This window comes from Phocoena phocoena, chromosome 2 (assembly GCF_963924675.1).
Source record: "Phocoena phocoena chromosome 2, mPhoPho1.1, whole genome shotgun sequence".
Lineage (NCBI taxonomy): Eukaryota > Metazoa > Chordata > Mammalia > Artiodactyla > Phocoenidae > Phocoena > Phocoena phocoena.
The window spans coordinates 44,982,096-45,009,461 of NC_089220.1; the positions used below are offsets into that span (position 1 = coordinate 44,982,096).

The window sequence follows — 27,366 nt, forward strand, 5'->3', positions numbered from 1 at the left end:
CACAGCATTTTACAATCAAGTACACTAATTAAATAACAGTAAAATCCTGATTATCTTTTCTAAGACTATACAACCTATTCTGAAGTTTACATTTAAAGTTCTATACTTCTACAGTCTAAATTTCAATTTTTACTTTAACAGTATTCCACAAACTCCTACCTGTTATTTAAAAGAAAGCAAAGAGACACAAAGTCTACACAAAGAACAAAATTATGAATAAACAGCAAAATCTTATACATATTCAAAATGAAAGCATATACAAATAAGGATAGTAAAATAAGGTAGGAAACTACTTATATATTTTCATTTTCCTATTTTTTTCTGAAACATTACCTCTGTTAATAAATTATTAACCCATGGTGAAGTTAAAGAATCTTAAAATAGTAAGAAATTTTCCCATCCCCATTCACTGAAATCAAGCAGCACTTGCTTTTATACTCACAATCTTATGTAGACAACTTCTAGTGAAATTGTACCTTGAAAATTATGGTTTAAAAAAAATTCACTAAAGATTTTTACTTACTTGTTATACAAGGTTTGCTTTATACTACTGAAATTTAACATGCCAAATCAATGACTCGCCTACTGATCTGTATGTTCTCTCCCAAATACCTGCAAGCCCAACACAGTCAGTGCTCAACACATAGCACTGTCAGATTTTAACTGGCTAAAACACAACCAGCATGAATCTGGGAAGAAAAAAAAGTTTACTTCATTAACATAAATAGCTTTATACAGGTAGCCCTTATGATTATGGATTTTCTTTCAAAATAACCTTCATAAATATAGTTTACATCAATCCCATTTGTGTCCACCAGTACTGTGAAACATAAAATCAGGGACTTTTTATCATAATATGGACTTCATTATAATATTCCTGAAGCTGCAAAAGTACATAACAGAAAAATAAAAATCAAAAACTCCTGATAAAATTACCATTAATTGGAAATAAGTACATACTTTGTATTTTAACATTTAAACCTACAACAGCAGCCCCAACCAAAAGAAAAAAAAAATTTTTTTTGGTTGTTGGTTCCATTCTTGATATTGTTCCCAATAAGCAACCAAAGCAAAAAACAGTGAGAGAAGTTAATCTAAGAACGATACCCAAGAAAAACTCTCATCTCTAGAATTTCACCAAATGAATTCCCACATTCTTAAAGTTGGTTTATAAATTACCAGTTACAAAATTGAAATACAGTAAGCCTTCAAAATTTGTGACTGCCAAGACTCCCTTTCAAACAACAGAAATATAACTGAAGAGGTTCAAAGGTGATCAGTTATTAGAAACCTAAAATACAGCACCAAAAACAATACTTAGGAATAAATGCAACCAAGGAGGTGAAAAATCTGCACACTGAAAACTGTAAGACAATAACGAAAGAAACTGAAAATGATACAAATAAATGGAAAGATACTGTGTCAAAATATAGTGTGTTCATGTACCAAAAGAATTTTAATACTGTTACATGTCCATACTACCCAAAGTCATACAGCTACAGATTCAGTGCAATCCCTATCACAATTCCAACAGCATTTTTTACAGAAAAAGAAAAACAATCCTAAAATTCATATGGAACCACAAGACTCCAAACAGCCAAAGCAAACTGGAGAAAGAAAAAAGCTGAAATAAATCACACTTTATTTCAAACTATACTACAAAGATATAGTAATCAAAACAGTATGGTAGTGGCATAGAAACAGACAAACCAATGGAACAGAATCAAGAACCCAGAAATAAATCCGCACATATACAGTGAACCAATATTTCACATGGGAGCCAAGAATACACAATGGGGAAAAGATTGTCTCTTTAATAAATGGTGCTGGGAAAACTGAATATTCACACACAAAAGAATGAAACTGGACCCCTATCTTACAACACTCAAAAATTAACTCACAATGGATTAAAGACATAAATGTTAAGGCCTGAAACCATAAACCTCCTAGAAGAAAACACTGGGGAAAAGCTCCTTGACATTGGTCTTGGCAGTGATTTTTCGGTGTATGACACCAAAAGCATATGCAACAAAAACAAAAATAGACGAGTGGGACTACATCAAACTAAAAAGCTTCTACACAGCAAAGAAATGATCAACAAAATGAAAACGCAATCTACAGAATGGAAGAAAATATTTGCAAACCATATGCCAGATAAAGGATTAATATCTAAAATATATAAGAAATTCATACAACTCAAAAGACAAAAAATATACTTTTTTAAATGGGCAAAGGACCCGAATAGACATTTTTCCAAAGGTATACAAATGGCCAACAAGTATATGAAAAGGTGCTCAATATCACTGATCATGGGGAAAATGCGAAGGTCAAAACTACAATAAGAGATCGCCTTACACCTGTTAGAATGGCTATCATCAAAAAGGCAAGAGATAACAAGTGCTGGCAAGGATATGGAGAAAAGAAAACCTCTGTGTACCACTGGTGGGAATGTAAATTGGTGCAGTCACTGTGGAAAACAGTATGGAGGTTCCTCAAAAAATTAAAAATAGAACTACCATATAATCCAGCAAACTCAATTCCACTGGGTAAATATGCAGTGGAAATGAAATCAGTATCTCAAAGAGATATCTCCAACATGATATCCATGTTCACTGCAGCATTATTTACAACAGCCAAGACATGGAAACAACCTAAGAGTTCACTGACAGATAAACAGATTTTAAAAGTGTGATACATATATACAATGGAATATTATTTGGCCATGAGAAAGAAGAAAATCCTGCCATTTGCAATATCATGGACAGACTTTGAGAGCATTATGCTAAATAAGACAAAGAAAGACAAATACTGTATGATATCACATGTGGAATCTTGAATTCATAGTAACAGAGAAGAGTGGTGGTTACCTGGGGCGTTGGGGAGTTTTTTTTTGAGGGTACAAACTTGCAACTAGTACATTAAAAAGTCCTGGAGATCTAATGCACAGCAGTGATTACAGTCAACAATAATGTATTATAAACTTCAAAGCTAATAAACTTACACAATGTTATGTCAATTATACCTCAATAAAGCTAGAAAAAAATGAAATACAGTCACAAGTAGAGGTCCTTATCCTACAGCCATCTTGCTCTGAACACTGTGCTTAGAAACCAAATTTATACAACCTCAAGAGCCATGCATAGATAGATACAGTACTGCCTTCAACAGACAGTACACAGCTGCCAGGATCCTACATTTCAAGATCCCTGAAAGACTTCTGCTTTCCCCACTATTAGAAGTTGCCTGAAAAGGTTAAGGAAAAAAAAAAGTAAAAGTAAAAGCTATCATATACTAAAAATAGCAGAAAGCAATCGAATTAAAATAGGTGAACTCACTGTGTGTAAATCCAGACAATGTCACTAACTAAAAAATTTAGGAGCATCGAAAGTCATTCACTATAAACAAGTCATTTCAATGTCTTTTTTTAAATAAAAGGTTTACTAAATTAGGAAAAATTAGAATGTCTGATTTTGACAAAACACTTGATAATGTATACAAGCTATCCTTGGAAACAAGATCGGTAAGTACTAAAACATGGCCAAAGAGTAGCAGAAATTAGAGAATATTTAATAGGTTAAATAATCATATCCCAAAGTTGCCAATTAATAGTTTAGAAAGAGTATTATTATGTATCAGACTCTGTTCTTTGCCTGACCTTAGTCACATTTTAATCCATCCATTACCCTGATAATATGACAAGCTTGCCAGTTTACAAAGATGTGCTGAACTCAGAACAGGAGAACAAAGGACAAACCAACTAAAAATGTTTCATAAAATAAGATTTTTATTTATCCTTTGCTACCAAACTCTTTCAGTTCCCTAGCTGGAACAGCAGGAATTCCAATAGCTATCTCAGATAAGGAGGGATACCATGTTATTACAATCTACAGACCTACCTCATATAATCGTTCAGTTAACTGGTTTTCATCAAATGACTCTTGAAAAGTACTACTTTTCAAACTACTACTATAAACATTAGTTATTATTCGCCTAAAATACACATAAAATAAATATTCTATGAAGAGTAAAAATTTCAACATTATAATTTCAGCTACAGGTACACTCAACAATTTAATCAATACAATGGTATCCAGTTGGAACACATCATATGTATTGATGTACTGCACACATTTGGATGAACTGAGAACATGTGCTTTGTGCACATACTGCCAAGCAAGAGGGATGCAAAGCTATCATCTCCTACAACTCTTCATTATTTTCTGCCTGTATTCTATTTCCACATTGCTTAAAGGACTTGTGTTTGGCCTTTATTCCACTAAAAGTGCTCATCTATACCACAATTTGACTTTTAAGTGCAGACTGAATGTAAGATAACCCTGAGCTCCAGAAAGGTTGAAATTGGTGAAAAAAATGGTATAATAGACTTTCCAAAGAATTACACCTCATCAACCACCACCACAACCAAGTTTTCTCTTCCTCCTTTGGCAAGTATAATATAATACACCTTCATTTTATCACATTACATTTTTTTTAAAACAAATTTATTTATTTTTGGCTGCATTGGGTCTTCACTGCTACACGCGAGCTTTCTCTAGTTGCAGCGAGCGGGGGCTACTCTTCATTGCGGTGCACAGGCTTCTCATTGCGGTGGCTTCTCTTATTGTGGAGCACGGGCTCTAGGCATGCAGGCTTCAGTAGCTGCAGCACACGGGCTCAGTAGTTGTGGCTCATGGGCTCTAGAGCACAGTCTCAGTAGTTGTGGCACATGGGCTTAGTCGCTCCGTGGCATGTGGGATCTTCCTGGACCAGGGCTCAAACCCGTGTCTCCTGAATTGGCAGGCAGATTCTTAACAACTGAGCCACCAGGGAAGTCCCTATCACATTACATTTTAAGATCAAGTATATTTATTTACTTTCAAAGTGTTGCTTACACTTGTATAAACTCATCTTCATTTCTAGATTAATATTTTCCTATGTGTAAAAATTGGTTGAGATACAACACAGCATAATTTCCCATTAAAAATGAATGAAAATATGCTTTGACAGATACACACTACTAATAAAAACAGATAACAAAGACCTACTGTATAACACAGAGAACTACATTCAATATCTTGTAATAACCTATAATGGAAAAGAATCTTAAAATTTATATATACAAAAATATATAATACATATATATATAACTGAATCACTTTGCTATATACCTGAAACATTGTAAATCAGCTATACTTCAATTAAAAAAATAAAGTTTATATGTAGGAAAAAATTAAAGGAAATATGTTTTCATGTAATGGCTTTTCATTTAGCAGAATTTTCAAGAATGAATTCAAGTCATTAAACAAAGGATACATATATTTGATTCCCAAGTTTGGAACAATAAGCAACAAGAGTTCAGACAGCAAGGGATACCAGTGCTACCTCAAAAAAGAAAAAAATTACCCAGCCTGAGTTGGACTAGCAAGGGATACCTGTACTCCAAAACAAACTAAAGAAACACAGGATGACTGAGATGAACTAGCAGCAACAAGAATCATACTTCAAGGCTTTAGGATTTTAATTGACTGTAGTCACAACAAATTAGTGTGATACTAAAATCAAACTTGTTCTATAAAGCTGAAAAACACCCAACAAGATTAAAAGAGGGCAGGGAGTTCCCTGGTGGTCTAGTGGTTAGGATTCAGCACTTCCACTACAATGGCACGGGTTCAATCCCTGGTGGGGGAACTGAGATCCCACAAGGCACACAGCATAACCAAAATAAAAAAAAATAGAAATAAAAAATAATTTTTAAAAAAAGGTTAAAAGAGAGCAGATTTGAGCAAAGGAACAGATGCTAAACAAGAGCACTCAGGATACACTAAGTTGCGCTTCAAAAACAAGATTATAATAGGTAGAAATGAAAAGATGAAGACTTCCAATAAGGATGTTTCTATTCCAAACACATAAAATCATGGACGACCGTCGACAGAGGAATGAAAAGAAATTGTGGTACACATATACAATGGACTATTACTCAGCCATTAAAAAGACTAAAATAATGCCATTTGCAGCAACATGGATGGACCTAGAGATTGTCATATTGAGTGAAGTAAGTCATACAGAGAAAGAGAAATCATATGATATCACTTATATGTGGAATCTAAAAAAAATGATACGAATGAACTTATTTACGAAACAGAAACAGATTCACAGACTCAGAGAACAAACTTATGGTTACCGGGGGGAAGGGTGTCAGGGAGGGATAGTTAGGGAGTTAGGGATTGAGAGAAAAACAACAACAACTGTATATCAGTATATTATATACCTGTAAATTATATCTTATTGTACATCAACTACACATCAATAAAAAAGAAAAAAAACAAGGTTCTACTGTATAGCACAGGGAACTATATTCAATATCCTGTGATAAACCACAATGAAAAATATAAAAAAGTATATAACTGAATCATTTTGCTGTACACCAGAAACTAACACATTATAAATCAACTATACTTCAATTAAAAAAAAACAATGGATGAAAAATAAGATTATCAAAAAGATATGGCTGAACCCAGAAAGAAAATAAATATATCCCTGAGCTAGAAACAATAAAAATTCAAAAGAATAAACCATACAGTACCTAAAATGGAGCACAGGGAATAAAGAATGGGAAAGATGGCTGGACACTGACTATAGCAGGCAAATGGTCAGAGAAGTTCAGCTCCCACAGGTAACAGCAACAGAACAGAACCAGGTTTGCTGCTTGACACCAAGAGGTGGGTATGGGAATAGAATCTGCACAGCTTGGGTGGGGGGGTGGGGGGAGAAAGAAGATGTATGAAAAAAAATCAGGCTGGGTACTTCCCTGGTGGCACAGTGGTTAAGAATATGTCTGCGAATGCGAGGGACACGGGTTCAATCCCTGGTCTGGGAAGATCCCACGTGCCACAGCAGAGCAACTGAGCGCGTGCACCACAGCTACTGAGCCTGCGCTCTAGAGCCCGCAAGCCACAACTACGGAAGCCCGAGCACCCCAGAGCCCATTTTCCACAACAAGAGAAGCCATTGCAATGAGAAGCCCACGCACTGCAATGAAGAGAAGCCTCTGCTCACTACAACTAGCGAAAGCCTGCATGCAGCAACGAAGACCCAAGGCAGCCAAAAATAAATCTTTTTTTTTAAAGTTTAAAAAAAAAAAAGAATCAGGCTGAAAACCTATTACCTATAGCTATATAGCTTTATAGGAGCTCTGAGCCTGGAAAGGAAAGAGGACAAAATTCCAGGCTCACAGCACATTTAAAATTAGCAATAATCCCTTAATATCAAATATCAAGCCAGTATTCCCATTTCCCCAACTGCTGTGTAAATATTTTTTGAGTTATTCTGTATTGATTGATGTACAGTAAGTCCCCTACATACTAAACTCAAGAGTTGCGAGCTTTCAAAGATGCAAACGTGCGTTCCATCAACATCAGGCGTGAGTGAAACTGCAGCTTGCCCTCCATCTCCTATTGCTGACAATCCTTCAGCTCTACCATCTCCCACCTCCTCTCCCTCCTCCAGTCAGTAACTCTTCTTGCCTGTTCACTCGATGCCAGCCCCTTTATGCCAGCTGTTGTACTGTACCGCTGTACTTTTCAATGTACTGTACCGCAAGATTAAAAATGTTTTATTTTTTGTGTGAAAAGTATTATAAACCTATTAGAGTACAGTATTATATAGCTGATTGTGTTAATTGGGTACCTAGGCTAACTTGGACTTATGAACAAATTAGACTTGTGAACACACTCTCAGAATGGAACTCGTTCGTATGTAGAGGACATACTGTATTTATCTCTTGTCTCCTTCCATTCATCATCCCTGTATCTTTTATTATTCACTTTCTTGCAATTCTTACAATTTGGGGTTGGAAAAACCAGGCAGTTGTCCTGTAAAGATTCTCAGTAGGAATTTTGTTGATGGCATCCCCACAGTATTAACAAGTTTTTTTGGTGTTTTGTTTTTGTTTTGTCTTCTATTTCCTATAAATTGGTAGTTAAATTTAAAGGCTAGATCAGATTCAGGATTATAACCTGAGGGAAAGACTAAGGCACAGACAGCATGGCATACTTCCAAAACGATGTATCTAGTATCTGGATATCTTTTTGTGATATTACCAACTATTGGTGATCTTCGCCTAGACATTATTCATTAGGAGATGCAAAATGGTGACATTCTAAGCCTATCACTGAGACTTCCCTGGCGGCGCAGTGGTTAAGAATCCACCTATCAATTCAAGGGACACAGGTTTGAGCCCTAGTCCAGGAAAATCCCACATGCCGCGGAGCAACTAAGCCCATGCGCCACAACTACTGAGCCTGCATTCTAGAGCCCATGAACCACAACTACTGAGCCCACGTGCCACAACTACTGAAGCCTGCACGCCTAGAGCCTGTGCTCCACAACAAGAGAAGCCACCGCAATGAGAAGCCCGCGCACAATGAAGAGTAGCTACTAGAGAAAGCCCGCGCACAGCAACGAAGACCCAACACAGCCAAAACATATATAATAAATAAAGTCTATCAATTTTTATTAGAATACATCTATAGAAAGAAACTTCTCTTATTTGGTCACCCTGAGATCCAATTCATATAAGAAAAGTAGGATAAATGCTTATTTTTCTTTACTTATCAAAACTGTCAAAATAATGAGTTAGCCCAAGAGCAACTAAAGTATTTAAGTTTTAGCATCATTACAAACTCAAGGATTAAACATACTTGACTTGTTTCAATTCATTAGTTATTTTCTTTACTGATGTCCAAATTGTCCCTTTTTTTAATTTATTTTTTATTGAAGCACAGCTGAATTACAATGTTGTGTTTATTACTGCTGTACAGCAAAGTGACTCAGTTACACACATATATACATTCTTTTTCATATTCTTTTCCATTATGGTTTACCACAGGATATTGAATATAGCTCCCTGTGCTATAAGGACCTTGTTGTTTATCCATTCTATATATACCAGTTTGCATCTGCTAATCCCAAACTCCCAATCAAACCCTCTCCGACCCCCTCCCACTTGGCAACCACCAGTCTATTCTCCATGCCTGATTGTTTCTGTTCCCAAGATAGGTTGATTTGTGTCATATTTTAGATTCCACATATAAGTGATATCATATGGTATTTGTCTTTCTCTTTGACTTACTTCACTTAGTATGATAATCTCTAATTGCATCCATGTCGCTGCAAATGGCATCATTTACTTCTTTTTATGGCTGAGTAGTATTCCATTGTATGTATGTACCACTTATTCTTTATCCATTCATCTGTCAAGACATTCACGTTGTTTCCACGTCTTGGCTACTGTGAATAGTGCTGCTATGAACATAGGGGCACGTGTATCTTGTATCTTTTTGAATTACAGTTTTGTGTGAATATCTGCCCAGGAGTGGGACTGCTGGATCATATGGTAATTCTTTTTTTAGTTTTCTGCAGAACTTCCATTCTGTTTTCCATAGTTGCTGCACCAACTTACATTCCCACCAACAATGCAGGAAGCTTCCCTTTTCTCCCTACCCTCTCCAGCATTTGCTATTTGTAGGTTTTGTAATGATGGCCATTCTGACCGGCATGAGGTGGTACCTCATTGTAGTTTTGATTTGCATTTCTCTAATAACTAGCAATGCTGAGCATCTTTTCACGTGCCTATGGGTCATCTGTATTTCTTCTTTGGAGAAATGTTATTAAGGTCTTCTGCCCACTTTTCGATTGGGTTGTTTGTTTTTTTGTTGTCAAGTTGTATGAGCTGTTTGTATACTTTGGAAATAAATCCCTTGTCAGTAGCATCATTTGCAAACATTTTCTCCCATTCTGTAGGTTGTCTTTTTGTTTTGTTTATGGTTTCCTTTGCTGTGCAAAAGCTTGTAAGTTTGATTAGGTCCCATTTGTTTATTTTGGCTTTTATTTCTATTGCCTTGGGAGACTGACCTAAGAAAACACTGGTACAATTTATGTCGAAGAATGTTTTGTCTATGTTCTCTTCTAGGAGTTTTATGGTATCATGTCTTATGTTTAAGTCTTTAAGCCATTTTGGGTTTATTTTTGTGTATGGTGAGAGGGCACATTATAACTTCTTTGATCTACATGTGGCTGTCCAACTTTTCCAACACCACTTGCTGGAGAGACTTCTTCCCATAGTATATTCCTTTTTTTTTTTGGCTGCTCCGCGCAACGTGCGAGATCTTAGTTCCCCAACCAGGGATCAAACCTGCACCCCCCTACAGTGGAAGCATGGAGTTCTAACCACTGGACCGCCAGGGAATCCCCTCCCATTGTATATTCTTGCCTCCTTTGTTGAAGATTAATTGATCGTAGGTGTGTGGGTTTATTTCTGGGCTCTCTATTCTGTCCATTGATCCATATGCCTGTTTTTGTGCCAGTACCATGCTTTGTAGTATTGTCTTAAGTCTGGGATGGTTATGCCTCCCAATTTGTTCTTTTTCTTCAGGATTGCTTTGGCAATTCTGGTCTTTTATGGTTCCATATGAATCTTAAAATTATTTGTTCTAGTTCTGTGAAAAACGTCATGGGTAATTTGATAGGGATCACATTACATCTGTGGATTGCTTTGGGTAGTATGGCCATTTTAACAATATTAACTCTTCCAATCCAAGAGCATGGGGTATCTTTCCATTTCTTTGCATCATCTTCAATTTCCTTTATTAATGTTTTACAGTTCTCAGCATATAAGTCTTTCACCTCCTTGGTGAGGCTTATTCCTAAGTATTTTATTTTGGGGGCTGCGATATCTAAAAGCATTGTTTTTTTTACATTCCCTTTCTGATATTTCATTGTTGGTGTAAAGAAACACAACCAATTTCTGTACGTTAATCTTATATCCTGCTACCTTGCTGAATTCATTTATCAGTTCTAGTAGTGTTTATGTGGAGTCTTCAGGGTTTTCTATATATAGTATCATATCATCTGCATATAATGAAATTGTCCCCCTTTTGACCAATGGGATCTTATTCAGGATGGCTCCTAGGTTGTTTTGACACTACCTTCATAGTTTTTAGTTGCTCTATTGCTTTCTGACAAGACATTCTAGGAAAAAAAAAAAAGAAACTCAAGTTGCTCTCCTGGCATGCTCACCTTTGTACAATCCCCTCCATTAAGTATGAGTGGGACCTATGACTTGCTTCTAATCAGTAAAATATGACAAAGGTGACAGAATGTTAAAAATGATTACATATACATAATTATATTACATAAGACTGTAACCCCTGTTAATAGGTCACTCTTTCTCTCCCTTATTGGCTTTGAAGAAAGCAGCTGCCATGTTGTAAGCTGCCTATGGAGAGGGTCATGAGGCAAGGACCTAAGAACAGCCTCCCAGACAACAGCCAACAAGAAACTAAGGCTTTCAGTTGGGCACCCTCCAAGGAACTGAATGTTGCCAACAACCACATGAACTTGGAAGCAGATCTTTCCCCAGCTGAACTTCAGATGAGACCCCTGCCATGGACAACACCATAATAGCAGTTTTGTGAAACCCTGTAGCAGAGGACCCAGTTAAGGGGGTGGTGCAAATGTGTGTCATTGCAAGCCTCTGAGCTTGTGGTACTATTGATAATTAATATATGCAGGCTCATCTCCTACATTTCCTGCCTCAGACTTGGAAAATGCCCATTCTGAGCACTAGTTTACTTTTATTGTGAAAAGGTATTTAAAGACCACAATGTGAGCATCAAGAGTGCTATTATTGAATTGGTTACTGTTTCTAGGCCTTTTAAGTCAACAGGGCCAGAAAATGCATACATTTCAATAAGTTAAATTATTGCATGAGTGCATACAGAGGCGTCTACTCAAATTTAGTACTACAGGGTTTTGTGGGCTTCCCTGGTGGCGCAGTGGTTGATAGAGTCCGCCTGCCGATGCAGGGGACACGGGTTCGTGCCCCGGTCCAGGAAGATCCCACATGCCGCAGAGCGGCTGGGCCCGTGAGCCATGGCCGCTGAGCCTGCGCGTCCGGAGCCTGCGCTCCGCAACGGGAGAGGCCACAACAGTGAGAGAGGCCCGCGTAATGCAAAAAAAAAGGGATTTCCCTGGCAGTCCAGTGGTTAAGCCTTCGCCTTCTAATGCAGGGGGTGCGGGTTTGACCCCTAGTCGGGGAGCTGAGATCCCACATGCCTTGTAGCCAAAAAACGAAAACATAAAACAGAAGCAATATTGTAACAAATTCAATAAAGCCTTTTAAAAATGCTCCACATCATAAGTATTAAAAAAAAAACTACATCTTCTTTAAATAATGCTAAAAGTTTGTTTTCAACAAAACCAATATATTCACTCATTTCAATTAGCCCACAATACACACATTACACAGTACTGAAATACAATGTATACATTGCCACCAAAATTATAATAGTTCAAGACTTGTTTTCCTTCTTTGCCATCCTTCCTGCACTCTCTTCCCAGGGTCTATTTCAGGGGGAATATCATCAGTGAGTCGAGTCACTGTCTTTTAAAGTCACTTGGCGTAGTTTTACTCTGGTATCCACCAAGTGAATACATGTAAAATTCATTTATTTTGTTTTACTTTTAATTTTTAGAGATCTAAAAAAAATTTTAATAATTATGTAAAACATTTACATGGCTCCAAAGTCAGGTCTAAAGAAAAAGGAAAATTCAGAACATAGTGTAGTGCTCTTCTACACTGTGTTCCTCTCCCCCATAACAAACTGTCATTTTTTAAAAATTTCATTCAATACTCTTCTAAACATGAGCATGTGCTCTTGCTCTCTCGCTCTATATACACACACACACACACACACACACACACACACACACACACACACACATCCTTATCTCCCTCTTTCTCAGTACATGATTTCACATTAGAAACACTTTCCACCTTGCATTTTTCTTTTAACTGTCCCAGAATAAACCTAGCTTGCAACTAGAGGAAGAGTGGGCCAGACAGAAATGGTTAAAAAATAAATAAATAATTTGGAGGTGGGGGTGGGAATGATCACTTAGAAAAGCGTAAAAAAAAAAAACTCCACTTAAAATGAACTTAATAAACCAATAATCCAAAACATAGGAAGAAATCTAATGATGAGGAAGAAAAAAAAAAAACCAATAAAAACATGAATTCACACCAGATGGTATTAGTTTTATGAAACAGTCTGACAAAAAAAATTTTTTAATTAATTAATTTATTTTTTTGTGGTACGCAGGCCTCTCACTGTTGTGGCCTCTCTCGCTGCGGACCACAGGCTCCAGACGCGCAGGCTCAGCGGCCATGGCTCACGGGCCTAGCCGCTCCGCGGCATGTGGGATCTTTCCAGACCGGGGTACGAACCCACGTCCCCTGCATCGGCAGGCGGACTCTCAACCACTGTGCCACCAGGGAAGCCCTATTTTATTTTATTTTTGTCTGCATTGGGTCTTCGTTGCTGCACGTGGGCTTTTCTCTGGTTGCGAGAGTGGGGCCACTCCTTGTTGCAGTGCACAGGCTTCTCATTGCAGTGGCTTCTCTTGTTGTGGAGCACAGGCTAGATCTAGGCACGTGGGCTTCAGTAGTTGTGGCACGTGGGCTCAGTAGTTGTGGCACGTGGGCTCAGTAGTTGTGGCTCGCAGGCTCTATAGCACAGGCTCAGCAGCTGTGGTGAACGGGATTAGTTGCTCCGCGGCATGTGGGATCTTCCCAGACCAGGGATCGAACCCATGTCCCCTGCATTGGCAGGTGGATTCTTAACGACTGTGCCAGCAGGGAAGCCCTGACAAAAATTTTTAAATTTGAACATGTTGAAGATGTCCGAGAGATAAAGGAATCTTTTCATAAAATAGCACAACGGTTATAAAACAAAAACAGAGAACTGAAACAGGCAGGTATATATGAAAAAGCAATTTCAAATCTAAGAAATGAAAATTGTATGGGCTTCCCTGGTGGCGCAGTGGTTGAGAGTCCGCCTGCCGATGCAGGGGACGTGGGTTCGTGCCCCAGTCCGGGAGGATCCCACATGCTGCAGAGCGGCTGGGCCTGTGAGCCATGGCCGCTGAGCCTGCGCTCCGCAACGGGAGAGGCCCGCCACCGAAAAAAAAAAAAAAAGAAATGAAAATTGTAAATACTGGCATGTAGACTCAATAGACAGAATAAACTCTAGGCTGGACCATAGCAGAGGAAAAAAAGTAAATTGCTACACTGTACCAAATTCACCTGGTATAAGGCATAGGAAGTTTTTTTTAAAAAAACTGAAAGAGCAATTAAAATACACAGAGAATAAAAAACTCCAACACAGGTCTACCAAAAGAGAAGAAAAGTAAAAATAAAAGAAGCATTATTTAAATAGCTGAGAATTTTCCAAAACTGAAGAAAGATCTGATTCCTCAGATTCTATGTATACTCTGAGTATTAGTCGGATATAGAGAAATAGGTCCACAGTCACAGTGCACTACGGTAAAACTGCAAAATACCAAGCACAAAGAGCTGCAACTTTAAGAAAATAACCAGACTACTTCACAACAAATGTCCATAACAACTTAAGAAAACCACATGCAAACAATGACTTGACTTCCCTGATTATTTACAAATCTATAATGTCATATGGGCGTTGGGGGAGAGTGAAGACTTCCAAGTTTACTAGATAACTATCCATACCTTAACATTCTTAACATAATTACTTACCAATGACTCTAAAAGCAAGGTGTGGACAATACATAATACTAATAACTCAAAAGATTTATTTCAAAGTATCTACTAAATTCACACATTTTAGTCCTTAAAAAAAAACTGAAATGCTAAGTAGTGGAACTTTGGAGAAAAGAAAACAGCAGCATAGAAGGGAAGAAACAAAAATCAATTCCTGGGAAAACAGTTATGAAAGGCAACACTGAACTTTATACCACAACATGCAAGAAAGAATACCTTTATAACCTTGAGGTAGGAAAGGATTTCTTAAACAAGACACAAAGTACAAACCATAAAAGGGAAATCCTGAGAAATTCAACTAAATTAAAATGTTTAACTTTTATTAACAAAGAAACCATACAAAAGTGAAAACGACAAGCCACAAAATGGGAAGACATTTGTGATACATGATCCGCAGAGAATTAGTATTCAGAACATATAAAGAACTCCTATCAAAAAGAAAAACAAACCCAACAGTCATTTCTGAGAAAAGGAAACAAAAATGGCCAGGAAACATTTGAAAAGACATCTCCCCTCAGTAAGCAAAAATGCACAAACTACGAGATATCAATTCAACCCAACAAGCTGTCTAACTTTAGTATTTACCAACATCAAGTACAGTAGACCTTTGAACAACATGGGAGTGAAATGTGAGGGTCTTATATACAGATTTTTTTCAATAGTAAATACTACAGTACTATACAACGTGCAGTTAGTTTAATCTGTGGATGCCAAACCATGGATTGAGAGGAACAGGGTAGATATGGCGGGCCAACTATAAATTATAGGCAGAATTTCAACTGCACAGAGGTCAATATCCCGAACCCCACCGAGTTTTTCAAGGGTCAACTGTATAGACCAGAATGCGGAGCCATCACATGTATACACTAGTGAGGAGAATAAACTGGTACAATTATATTGGAAAACAACACAGCGCTACCTACAGTAAGGCTGAAAATGTACCCCTCCTACAATTCAGCAATTCCACTCCTATCTAGGTATAAGGTCCGACACAATTTACTCAAACTGCAAATCTCAACATTAGTGGGTAGCAAGAATCAACTCAGTGGGTCTTGATTGGCATTCCTATTCTTAATGAAACAAACTAGTATCACATGAGGTTTTTTCCCAAGAAACTTTGTTACATATGTATACATCTGATAATGTATTGAGTCTCATAACGTAAAATTTATTTCTTATTGCAAGTAGTAACAGAAGTTTTTTAAAACACGATACTAGAGACAGTACGGATGCAAATGCACCAAGAGACCTATATAAGGTATTCATAGCAGAACTGTTTATAATAGCAAAAGAAAACTGGAAACTACCCAAGAGCCCATCAACAGATAATAAACAAGGTGGCAAATATACATACAATGAAATTCCAGGTAGAAGTGAAAGTGAATGAATTAGAGCTATATACAAGATGGTGGAAGAATATTTGGACAATAAAGTTGAGGAGAAAAAGGAAGTTGCAAATAAACTCATACAGAAGGATCCCATTTACAGTGTTCAAAAACAAAACAGAAAAAAAAAAAGACACCAAAAGGGATTATACACCACAGTAACTGAAACTATACCCGGAAATGAAAATACCAAATCATATGAGAAGCTTGAGAAATTCACTTCACAGAAATCATGTTCAGCCAACCTGAGATATCCAGGTTAGGAAAACTATGTAAAATAATTATGGAACACATTTCAAATGAACATGACTTCCCAATAAACTAATCAAGTACAGGCCAAAAGCACACAAATGAATTCAACCTGTGCATGGATATTAAAAATTTAAAGGACTTCCCTGGTGGCACAGTGGTTAAGAATCCGCCTGCCAACTCAGGGGACATGGGTTCAAGTCCTGGTCCGGGAAGATCCCACATGCCACGGAGCAACTAAGCCCACGAGCCACAACAACTGAGCCCGTGTGCCACAACTAATGAAGCCCCCACGCCTAGAGCCCGTGCTCCGCAACAAAAGAAGCCACTGCAATAAGAAGCCCAAGCACCGCACGAAGAGTACCCCGCTTGCCGCAACTAGAGAAAGCCCGCGCACAGAAACAAAGACCCAATGCAGCCAAAAATAAATAAATAAAAATATATTTATTTTTTAAAAAATTTAAGGAAACACTTTAAATGTTCAACAACATAGCATTCAGAACACTGGAGAGCTTTCGAAGTACAGCCTAGCTTGTTCAAATTTACTTCAAAGGTAACCAGATGTAAACATATGCAATCACTAAATAATTTATGTATATATTTCACTCAGAACACTTACATTGCTGATCAACAAGATTAACTAGTACTAAGAAGTACTTTGGCTGAAATTTGTGCATTAAATTTTGTTTGCCATCCCACTCCCAAGAGTAAACCTGAAACCCTTATTCTTGAAGTCTCACTTTCCATGGCATTGCACGTAAATCAACTAGCCATGCTAATGGAGAAGGCAGATGGCACAAATGACAAGTAAAGCAATTGGCAAAATTAGCAGTAATCCAAGTCAAGAAGATTCAAATTCTAGCCTCAAGTTTGTTTGTTTGAATACATGCAAATTTTAACATTATTAGTTTGACTTTCTCATGATCTGTTTAATCAGTGGTGTCTGAAAGGAATGATACGACTTTCCTAAGTCATTATTTAAGTCTTAAAGGAACGTATTACATGCCTTTTTGTATTTGGACAATGCTTTTTTTTAATCATTATTTCTTACTCCAGATCTGTCATTTAAATATGGCTAGATATGGAGAGTTCCTTAAAATACGTGATATATCTAGCTCCTCACTTATACAATTGCCATGTAGGTAATTTATAGTTAAATTATGAAGTACTTTTTCAAAAAAATGAAAACTGTGACCTGAAATAATTATATAATATTTCCTATTAAAGTATCCATATTTGAAAAAAAAAATGACAAGTAAAGCAGAAGGCTCAATGAGTCCCAATCATTTTCAAACATCAGGCAATTGATTCATTCATTAAACTGAGCACTTCCTAAGTGCGAGAAATATAGTTCACAGTGGTGAGCAAGAAAGTTCCCGCCTCATAGTGCTTATATTCTTAGAGGTGAAACAGATATCAAGCATATATTATAATGTTAGGTAATAACTGATCATGAAGTGAAGAAAAATAAGGCTGAGACAAAGAATAAAGAGAACATTCATTCTGGTAATCAGGGTTGGCCTTTCTGAAATAACCACTGAGCAATGCCTACAAGATCACACGGCAGTAAAACTCATAACGCAGATACACAGGAATTAAGACTGAAAAATTTTCTTGTAAATTAAAAAGATCATAGTCTACCTATTGCTTTCTCTATAAAACACTTTATAGCATTTGGTTTTAAATGGCTTTTACTATTTTCTCTCCTTGGAAAACTTTAAGTTCTCAAATTTAAGTCACTAGCTTTAAGAGTTAATCCTCTAACTCCAGGGGAAAGAAATCTTTATAACCTTAAGGTAGCTTTCTAATACCTAACATCAGACAATTGCACATGGACAAGTGCCTTACTCTTTTTTTCAGAAAGCATTCTTACGAAACAACTCAATGTATGAGAATGGGCTCTAGAGTCAGAATATCTAGTTCAAATTCAGGTTCCTCCTTTTATTTGCTCTGTGTCTTTGGACAAATTATTTAACCTGCCTCCCTCGTTTCCACCAAATACTATCTATCTCATAAGGTTGCAGAGAGGATAAATATGATACTATACATAAAGTATTTACAAAGCCTTACAACAAATAAGCACTCTAATGTTAGCTATCACTTATGTAGCAACTACTAAGATAATATAAGCAAGGCAAATGAGTTTCCTGCAAGTAAATCCACACATACAGTAAGTGGTATTAACTAGCAAAGCCAAATTCAAACCCAAGTTCTTCAGACTCCCTAGCACCCACACTCTTTCCACTTACACCACACATTATACAATTAAAGAACTGAGCAATAAGAAATTTGCACAAACCTTAGAATTAATAAGGTCTAAGACCTGCAGATCTCCTAACTACTGACTTCCAGACCAAACTGTTCCCTTAGCAACTTAAATGACTCATGTGTAAGAGTAAATAATGATCATCCCACATTTTCCAGTGAGAATATAGCATAACATCAGGTCTCTTGACAGACAATGTAATTACTAAAAGTCATATAAGTTCTGATAACTAATTGCAGATGTCACTCAGAACCAAAAATAAAGAAATGTGGATAAATGACATTCTCCTCTGGTAATGGCAGGCAGCTAGGATCCTATGGCCCCCATGAAAACTATTCAATATGGAAGCTATCTTAAAGGACCTCTCACTGGATTAAACGACATTTCTCCCGTTGGTTAAAAATACATGGGCTAGTGTCTACAGAAAGCTAAATGCTTCTGGCTAGCAACCTACTCACCTACACATTTGCTTATTTCTATAAATCGATTAAATGACAGAATAAAGACAAAGCTGTTATTTCTATGAAAACTAAGTTAAATCCTTTGGAAGGCCTTGATAAGGATTGGAAAAATCTAGAATGATTTTGAATTCGAATGTTTCATTACACTAAAAAAAAGCAATACTAGAAATTACGCTTTTAAGGAATGATGTATAGAAAAAAGATCAGGAGACCCCCTACTCAAAGACAAGAGATTGATCCAAATAAAAAAGAGAGGCAAGGGCTTCCCTGGTGGTGCAGTGGTTGAGAGTCCGCCTGCCGATGCAGGGGACACGGGTTCGTGCCCCGGTCCGGGAAGATCCCACATGCCGCAGAGCGGCTGGGCCCTGTGAGCCATGGCCGCTGAGCCTGCGCGTCCGGAGCCTGTGCTCTGCAACAGGAGAGGCCACAACGGTGAGAGGCCCACGTACAGCAAAAAAAAAAAAAAAAATGAGAGGCAAATAAAAGTAAGTAAATGCTTAAAATTAAAACGAAGTGCACAGATACCTCGAGTTCTTGCTTTAACCAACTTTTTGTATTACCTAACTAATAGTCCTAATCGCGTGAGACAGGTAAGACGGTCTCCGCCACATTTAAACATCACTCCCTCCACCAAGGGGTTCCCAAAGGTTCCCTGCCACTTTTCTTCTGCTCTCTGACTGTTCCTAGGAAAGGAGCAAACTGAAAACTACATGTGTCCAAAAATGAGGTATGCATCACAGTTAAAAAAAAAAACAAAAAACTGTAGGATAAAGATTTTAATTCACTTGTAATGAACACATCTTTAATAAATCTTTATTGAGCACCTGTTATGTGCCAAGCACTGCCCTAAACCCTTAGAATCCATCAGTAAACAAAAGGAGACAAAAAGCCCTGTCCTCATAGAGGTTACGTTATAGCGCACATCTGGGGGCAGAGAGAAGAGATAATAAACACGATCAACAAGGAAATTATATAGTTTGTTGAAAGGTGACAATTGTTATGTAAAACAGAACAGGGTACAGAGATCATAAGTAGGGAAGTGCAGCTTTAAATAGAAGGCAGATCGTTTTGAAAAACATTTCAAGAGCAAAGACTTGAAGGAGACAAGGCAATCAGTCATGTAGATACCTTACAGAAAAAATGACTGAAGAAGGGGTAACAGCCAGTGTAAAGGCTCTAAGACAGCTGAAATAAGCAAGAGGTAGAATAGTAGCTAACTTAGGAGAGGTTAAGGGAGGATGGGGAGAGTAGGAGTATCCAGATTCTGTAAGACCTTGTAGACCATAAGTACTTTGGATTTTACTCTGTATATGGGAAGTCACTACAGGGTTCTGAGGAAAGAAGTGGTATGATCTGGTTGCTCTGTTGAAAAAGACTGTAGAGAGCTAGGATAGAAGCAGAGAAACCCATGAGAAGTTAACTGCAGAAATCTAGGCAAGAGAGCGAAGATTGGTTTGGACTAGCCTAATGAGCAATGGAGGTGGTAAGAAGTGATTTGATTCTGGATATATTTTCAAGGTAAGATTGAGCCAAGAATGCCAAGTATGAGTGAGATAAGTCAGGGATGACTCCACTTTTCTTTTCACCTGAATACTGGATAGAGCTGCCATCTAATAAGATGGATCAGCCTGCCCCTACAGCAGGTTTAAAGAGGAACATGGAATTTTAGTTTGAGTTTACTACTTTACATCCAAACAGAAATTCAGAACAGGTCGTACAGAATACAGGAGGTAAATCTGGGCTGTAGATATAAAAATGGAAGCCATCAGCATATAGGTATTTAAAGCCATGACACTGGATGAAATCACCAGAGGAGTATAAAAAGAAAAGTGAACCAAGGATTGAGCACTTCAAGAATGAGAACGAATCGTAAACACAGAATGAGCAGAGCAATTAGTGAGAAGAGAAACCCAAAAAGCAATGTCCTGGAAGGAGGGGAGTATAAACAATTCATTTAAGTTCCACTTAGTGTACAAATCACTTTGCTGAAACTAGACTTGAGGTTAGAAGTTCTTAATCAGCCTGTAGTAGTTAAGGTGATAGGTGAAATACTAAAGCACAACTTTTTTAAAAGGAGGTCACTTCTTACACATTTCCTAGGAATATTAGATTTCCTACTGGAGTCATTACTAAAACTATTCTTAGTACTAAAAGTATACTATTTTGCCTATTTTATCTTTTTAAGATTAAAACCAATTAAAAACGTATACCATTTTAAAAATTAATTTTAAAAGCCTAAATAACACTGCAATCAAACTCAAAGACCAAAAAAACCATTTAAACACCAATTAAACACCCTGGCATGCAAACAGTTATTAACTGTCATTACTTTTCTCTTTCTAGAGCTCACATAGAGAAGGTTAAGTTAAATCAAACTCCTTAGTTATGGTACTAAAGGCTTTTCCTCTTACTGTTTAATTTTCTGTTTACAGAAAAAAATAGCTTACATTCTTATCTAAACCAATGTTTAACCTATGCTTTGTACATAAACTACACTTTTATGATCAGAACACCCAAAGTCATGTTCACAAAAACTGAAAGAGGAAGCAATGAAACTCAACTTTATTTATGCATAAAAGTGATCATTTCTAAAGAAACAATTACTTGCTTCTAGCCTCTAAGTATCCTCTGGATTTACCTTCAAAATAACCAAAAACATAAACAGTACACAGAAAAAGCAGCTTATAAGATGTTATCCTCAAACGTTCGAATGTTCTTGAAAAGCATTGTCTCTCTTCATTTCCTTTTTACACATTAGGTCAGATTCCTAAGAAACCCATACCATTACGTTTATTAACAACTTAAATTTTTTACAAAGTATTGTGAGATCTTTTAGATTAAAACTTTCTTTGCTATAAAAAATTATAATAAGTATGCAATTAAAAATACACCTTCCATACATTTCAAGTAAAATTCAAGGTAAGTTCCCAACAGTATCAATCTTAACACAAGTCCTTTAAAGTTAAGCCTCAAAAAAGCCTTCACTTCTCAGGCCCTTTATAAAAGTCATACTGGGGCTTCCCTGGTGGCGCAGTGGTTGAGAGTCCGCCTGCCGATGCAGGGGACACGGATTCGTGCCCCGGTCCAGGAAGATCCCACATGACGCGGAGCGGCTAGGCCCGTGAGCCATGGCCGCTGAGCCTGCGCGTCCGGAGCCTGTGCTCTGCAACGGGAGAGGCCAAAACAGTGAGAGGCCCGTGTACCACAAAAATAATAATAATAATAAAATATAAAAGTCATACTGGCTGTCCTTTAACATCTAATTATTAAAATGTTCTCCCTACTAAAAGCAGGTTAAAGCCTACAAACTGGAAGGAGGCTTGGAGTGAGAGACAGATGAAAACACCTGCATCAAACAGAAGAGACTATGATATTAAAGGAGGATACAGAAAATACTAAACTGGAAACAAATTCATAAATTAATGGCTCTTCATGTTGACCCTGAGCCATCAAGAAAGGGTTATATAATACTCAATACCCTTTATAATTTTAAAGTGTTTAATATTTTTAAGAAAAAATTTCATCAGGCTTTGTTATATTTTAAGTTTCAGTATGAATCTCACAAAGGTAAATAGAACACTTCACTCTCCAAGTGCACCTGACAGAGTTGGTTACACTGCTAAGGCTGCAAAATTAGAAGAGATTTCTAACTCAATGTTGGGGGGACGGTAAGAGGGATGAATTAATGAATTTTCCTTAGAATCTACAAACAATAAACCCAGTTATTTCTTGTTAGATCCCTAAACAAGAGAATGTGGGGAGTCGGGGGCGGGGCGGGGGCTTGTTTATCAGAGAACACATTAAATATGAAAGTATTTATAGCAAGGTATGTCTACCCAAAACACAGAGCAATTCAAGAGTACTCCAGTGTTATTCTTGGGACAATAATAACAGTCTCATCAGCAACTACTTTAGCCAGACTGGAGACAGTGATGCCATTCACCTGCTAGGTGAGGTAAGGAGAAGTGCAACCTAATTAACCAAGAATTCAAACTTTAAGACAATTCCTACACAATTCAGAATGCTTAGTTCACCCCAAGGTGTTTACCTTTAGCAGGCTACGGGTGTCTAAATTTCTCAAGGGTTTCCACAAAGCGTCTCAAAAAAAGCACAACTTTGAACAGTTAACTTCAACTGCAGCTTTTTAAGCAGTGCTTATTCAGATACCTGCTAAGAAATCCTTTTCTGGAATAGGCGCAACCATGAATTTAGATTCCTGCTTCCTCCCACAAGGAAGAGCTAAGATTAAACAGCCCGCTCTTGAACCTAATCAGGGTGCAGCTGGCCGAGGTTAGGATGCCGCTCCCCGCGTCTGGGGATGCCGGTCTCTGGTACACATGCTGCCTCACGACCGACGCGCGGTGCTGCACATGCCACACCAGTTGTCGGATTACCGTACGACTTTTCTAGGCTGCCGGCTGGGTTTTCTGCCGAGGTCCCCAACGCCAAAAATCTCATTGTTGGAAACTGAAGGGGGGAGGGGGAATCAGTAAGGAAGACACACCCCTCAGGGAGAGGAAGGATAACTTCCCCCGTCTCGAGAGCGGTCCACAGATTTTTCCAAACTCTGCCCTCACGCTGCTTTCCCATGGCCAACCGCCCCTCTCTAGGACCCGGGGGCGAGCACAGGGCGGCGGAAGGGGGCACTGGAAGGGCCGAAAGCCGCTTCACCAAGTACCCCGAGAGCGGCGAGGGCTGGAATTCCAGCATGGCGTAAGCGTGGCCCAGCTCCCGCCCAGGGAGGCCTCCGGGGACGCGCTCCCTCAGTCCCCCGGCCGAGGATACGGTAATCCGCCTTCCTTCCCGGGGGCCCTCACGCCCAACTAAAAATAGGTGTCTCGGTCACCCCAAGGCCCTCTCCGGCCGACCTCACCCTCGGGAGACGTCCTCGGACGAGACGCCGCAGCGGAACCGGGATCGGGCCCGCGGCGGCCCGGCGAGGCCGCGAGGCCGCTCGGAGCCCGCCAGCCTCGGTGGCCCGGCCCAAGCAGGAGCCCGGCGGCGGCGACCCGGCGCCCGAGGCCTACCCGGCAGGGGCGGCGGCAGGCGGTGTCCCGGCCCCACGGCCGCCGCCCCCCCCCCCCCGGCCCGACGCGGCCCTCCCGTCTGCCTGGGACCCCGCGGCCGGCGCAACCCTCCCCTCTCCGCGGTCTCCGCGGCCGGAGCCTGGGCCCGGCGCGGCCCGCTCTCCCTTACCCTGCGCGGCCGGGGAAGGATACCAGAAAGACGCGGCGGCGCCGGCAGTACAGCCCGAGCCGCCAGCTCCAAGTGGCCGCCGCCGCCGCAGTACCTCAGGTGCCGTCGCGCCGCCCGGCAGGAAACGGGCGGTTTCGGGGCGGGGCGGCCCCGGCACGTCCCGGCGTCTGGGCCGGCAGTGCCCGGAGACCGGCCCCTTAAAGGAACAGGCGTCGCCGCTTCGGCCCCCGCGAGCTCTCCCGCGCGCTCGGGTAAGTCCCAGCGTTCGGCGGGCTCGGGATTCCGGGGCTTTCCTCCCGAGATGACGTCCCGCAGCTAGGTGGAAGGTGGGAGCTCTGGGGCTCGAGGCGCAGCGGAGTTCCCTTCGTCCGGGGGCCCTGCTCTCTCTCTCTCTCTGTTCTTCCCCCAAAGCTGGTTTCGTCTTGCATGGCCCTCCAACCTGGCCCCTCAGACTGGATATTTTTTTTCTCTCTTCTTTATGATTTTCTTTTTTTGAATTTTTGAATTTTATTTTATTTTTTTATACAGCAGGTTCTTATTAGTTATCCATTTTATACATATTAGTGTATATATGGATTTTTTTTTATCACTAGAAAACGAAATCATCCGTTCCTCTGTCTCCAGAGTTTCTCTCTGAATTCTCCTTCGGGCATCCCTGGAGCCAAAGAGAGAGAGAAATTTTAAACGGACCCAAATAAATTGTGTGCAAATATTGTGAAGCTGTTGTGTCTGCCAGCCGATGGCCATTCATTAAGCCCGAGTAAATAACTGTAAGCTGCAGAGGGAAGGAAAGGTTGGCCAGAATCCCTGCTTATTAGTTTGCTCTTTACTAAAAGAATGATAGATATCTTCCTGGTCCACTGGCAAACGAGATGTGTTTATTACTTACTGCTTATCAATCTCTCGCAGAATGCTAGGCATTGTCCAGAACATATACAAAACACCTACAGGCTCTCCTCAAATGTTATGAGAGCTCAAAATAATTCAAAACCTTTTAGAAGGTGGATAGAGACACATAAAATTAGGACTCATCACTAACACCTCCCTCTACATACTGACAAAGGGGAACAAGACCAATTTTTAAGTAATGAACGTCACAACAGTTCCTGCACCACCAGGGTCACCTTTATATGGGCTGGCTAAAAATGTACTGTACATCTGAATTCTAATTATTTTTTGTCAGAACTTTCTAGAGCACCTCCAAAGTACACATGAAAACTGAACAGTATGTAGTAGCCTGAGATGTTGAGAATTCTGCCAGTCTTCAGCCACTGTGTTCTCCAGTGATGCATTCTGTCTTATTTTAATTCCAGAAGCGCCACCCTCTTTTTTCTTTCTCAGTAGGGTTACTCAGCACCTCAGCGGTTCCAGTGCCCTCAAAGCAATCTATCTCTAAACCTCTGGCTGTCTCCTGAGCCTGTGATAAAGGATCCAGCTTCACTGAAGAGGGTAGCCATTAGTCTCTTAATACAAAGAGGGGAAATGTATCATTCCTATAGAGGAGTTTAAGGACTCTTGATTAGCCTACAAACAACCATCTAATTTTCTCTGGTTGGTACTAAAGCAGATTTTAGGTTAGAATTTTAAAATTCTATCATTTTTATGATTTCAGTAAAACCTCAGTGTCATTTTAGAAACAGTAATTTTTAGGTACATTTGTACATAAGACAAGAAGTGGATGGAGCTTAGGGACATGTTTACCCTAAATATACCACTTCTTATGGTCAGGGATCACTTATTTTTGTGTTCCATAGTTTGAAACAAAAAAAAGCGTAAATGTGTCAGCTATTTCAACTTCTCTGAGTGATTGAACTTTGACTTTGAAAGGGAAGTGCCTGGATACTTCATCCTTCAGTATAAGCTTCATATTTATTCACGTAAAAACAAAGCCTTACTAGAACTGTTATGCATGATAAGCCCTATTAGGAATTAAGACCTGCCCTCTAAGTTTTGAAGTATAGTATAATATAATATCATTAACTATAATTAACAGATATAAATAACCTAAGATATAATTAACCTTGGTTGCTGCTTACTACTCTCAATGTTACTGAAGAAGCAACTAACTTGCTAACAACAATTAGCACTCCCAACATCTGAAGTATCTCCAGTGGTTAACAACTAAGAAATTAAATTTTATTGAAAATGATAAAGTGTAACACTATTACCTAAAGAGTATTCCCTTCTTGCTCACTCTCTCTTTCTCAAGTGCAATTTACTGGCGATTGCCTTCTGACTTTTAGCGTGTAATAACTCTTTTATCTAATTTTGGAAAAGTTTTAAAGACACACAGTACCGATCTCTCTAGCAGATAGAGAGAAAGCAGGCTATTCCTGCTTTTTCCAGGGAAGATTTCCCAGAAGTGGTGAGTTCTGTAGAGATTTGAGTAATATATGAGTAACATATTACACCTCCTACTCCACCATTTCAGGGATGGCAGAGATGAAAGTATAATAGAAGCATTTCACAGAACTGGAAGAAAAAAGAAGATTCCAGGTCCACCTTTTCCACCCAAATAATGGAGTGGGGAAGTTTATACAAACATCTGCAACTGGAGATCTAGATGTAATCAGCTATTCTAACAAAGCATCTGGCACATAACTGTGCTTATGAGAGGTCTGCATTGTTCCCGTTGACATGTAATCTCTTCAACCATATGGCATTCAAATGCTTTCATAACAGACTAAAGGTGACCATAAATCATTTGCCACTCTTTACATGGACAGGTGGGATCTGTGCCCCTCCCTTTGATTCTGGGAGGGCTCTGTGACTGACGTGACTAATAGGATATGCCAGAAGTAACACTGTGCCAATTTCTGGGCCCAGACTGTAAGAGACAGGCAATTTCACTTCCTGTCTCTTGGAACCATTGATCTTAGAGCCCTAAGCTGCCATGTGAGAAGTCCAACTACCTTGCTGGAGAGACCATGTGGAGAGGCCTTGAGACTACATGGGGAGGAAGAGAGAACCAGCTGGGCCCAGCCTTCCAACTGTCCCCACCAAGGTGCCAGACATATGAATGAAGGCTTCTGGAGCCCCAGACCATCCATGCCACAAGCTAAATACCACTAAGTGATTCCAGTCAGTACTACATGGAGCAGAAGAACCACTCAGCCAAGCCCTACTTGAATTTCTGACTCCATATAATTTTTATGATTTTTGGATGGTTTGTTA

At 39.2% G+C, this 27,366-nt stretch overlaps 1 protein-coding gene across 1 annotated transcript in view; it reads right to left on the reverse strand.

Annotated features, from left to right (window-relative positions):
- KTN1 (kinectin 1) overlaps window positions 1-24,265 on the reverse strand; it is a 119,318-nt gene extending 95,053 nt beyond the window's left edge. Inside the window, exon 1 of the mRNA XM_065871108.1 lies at window positions 24,193-24,265. The gene's annotated coding sequence lies outside the window, so the exon portion shown is untranslated. The remainder of the gene's footprint in view (window positions 1-24,192) is intronic.
- Between the last annotated feature and the right edge of the window lie 3,101 nt (window positions 24,266-27,366).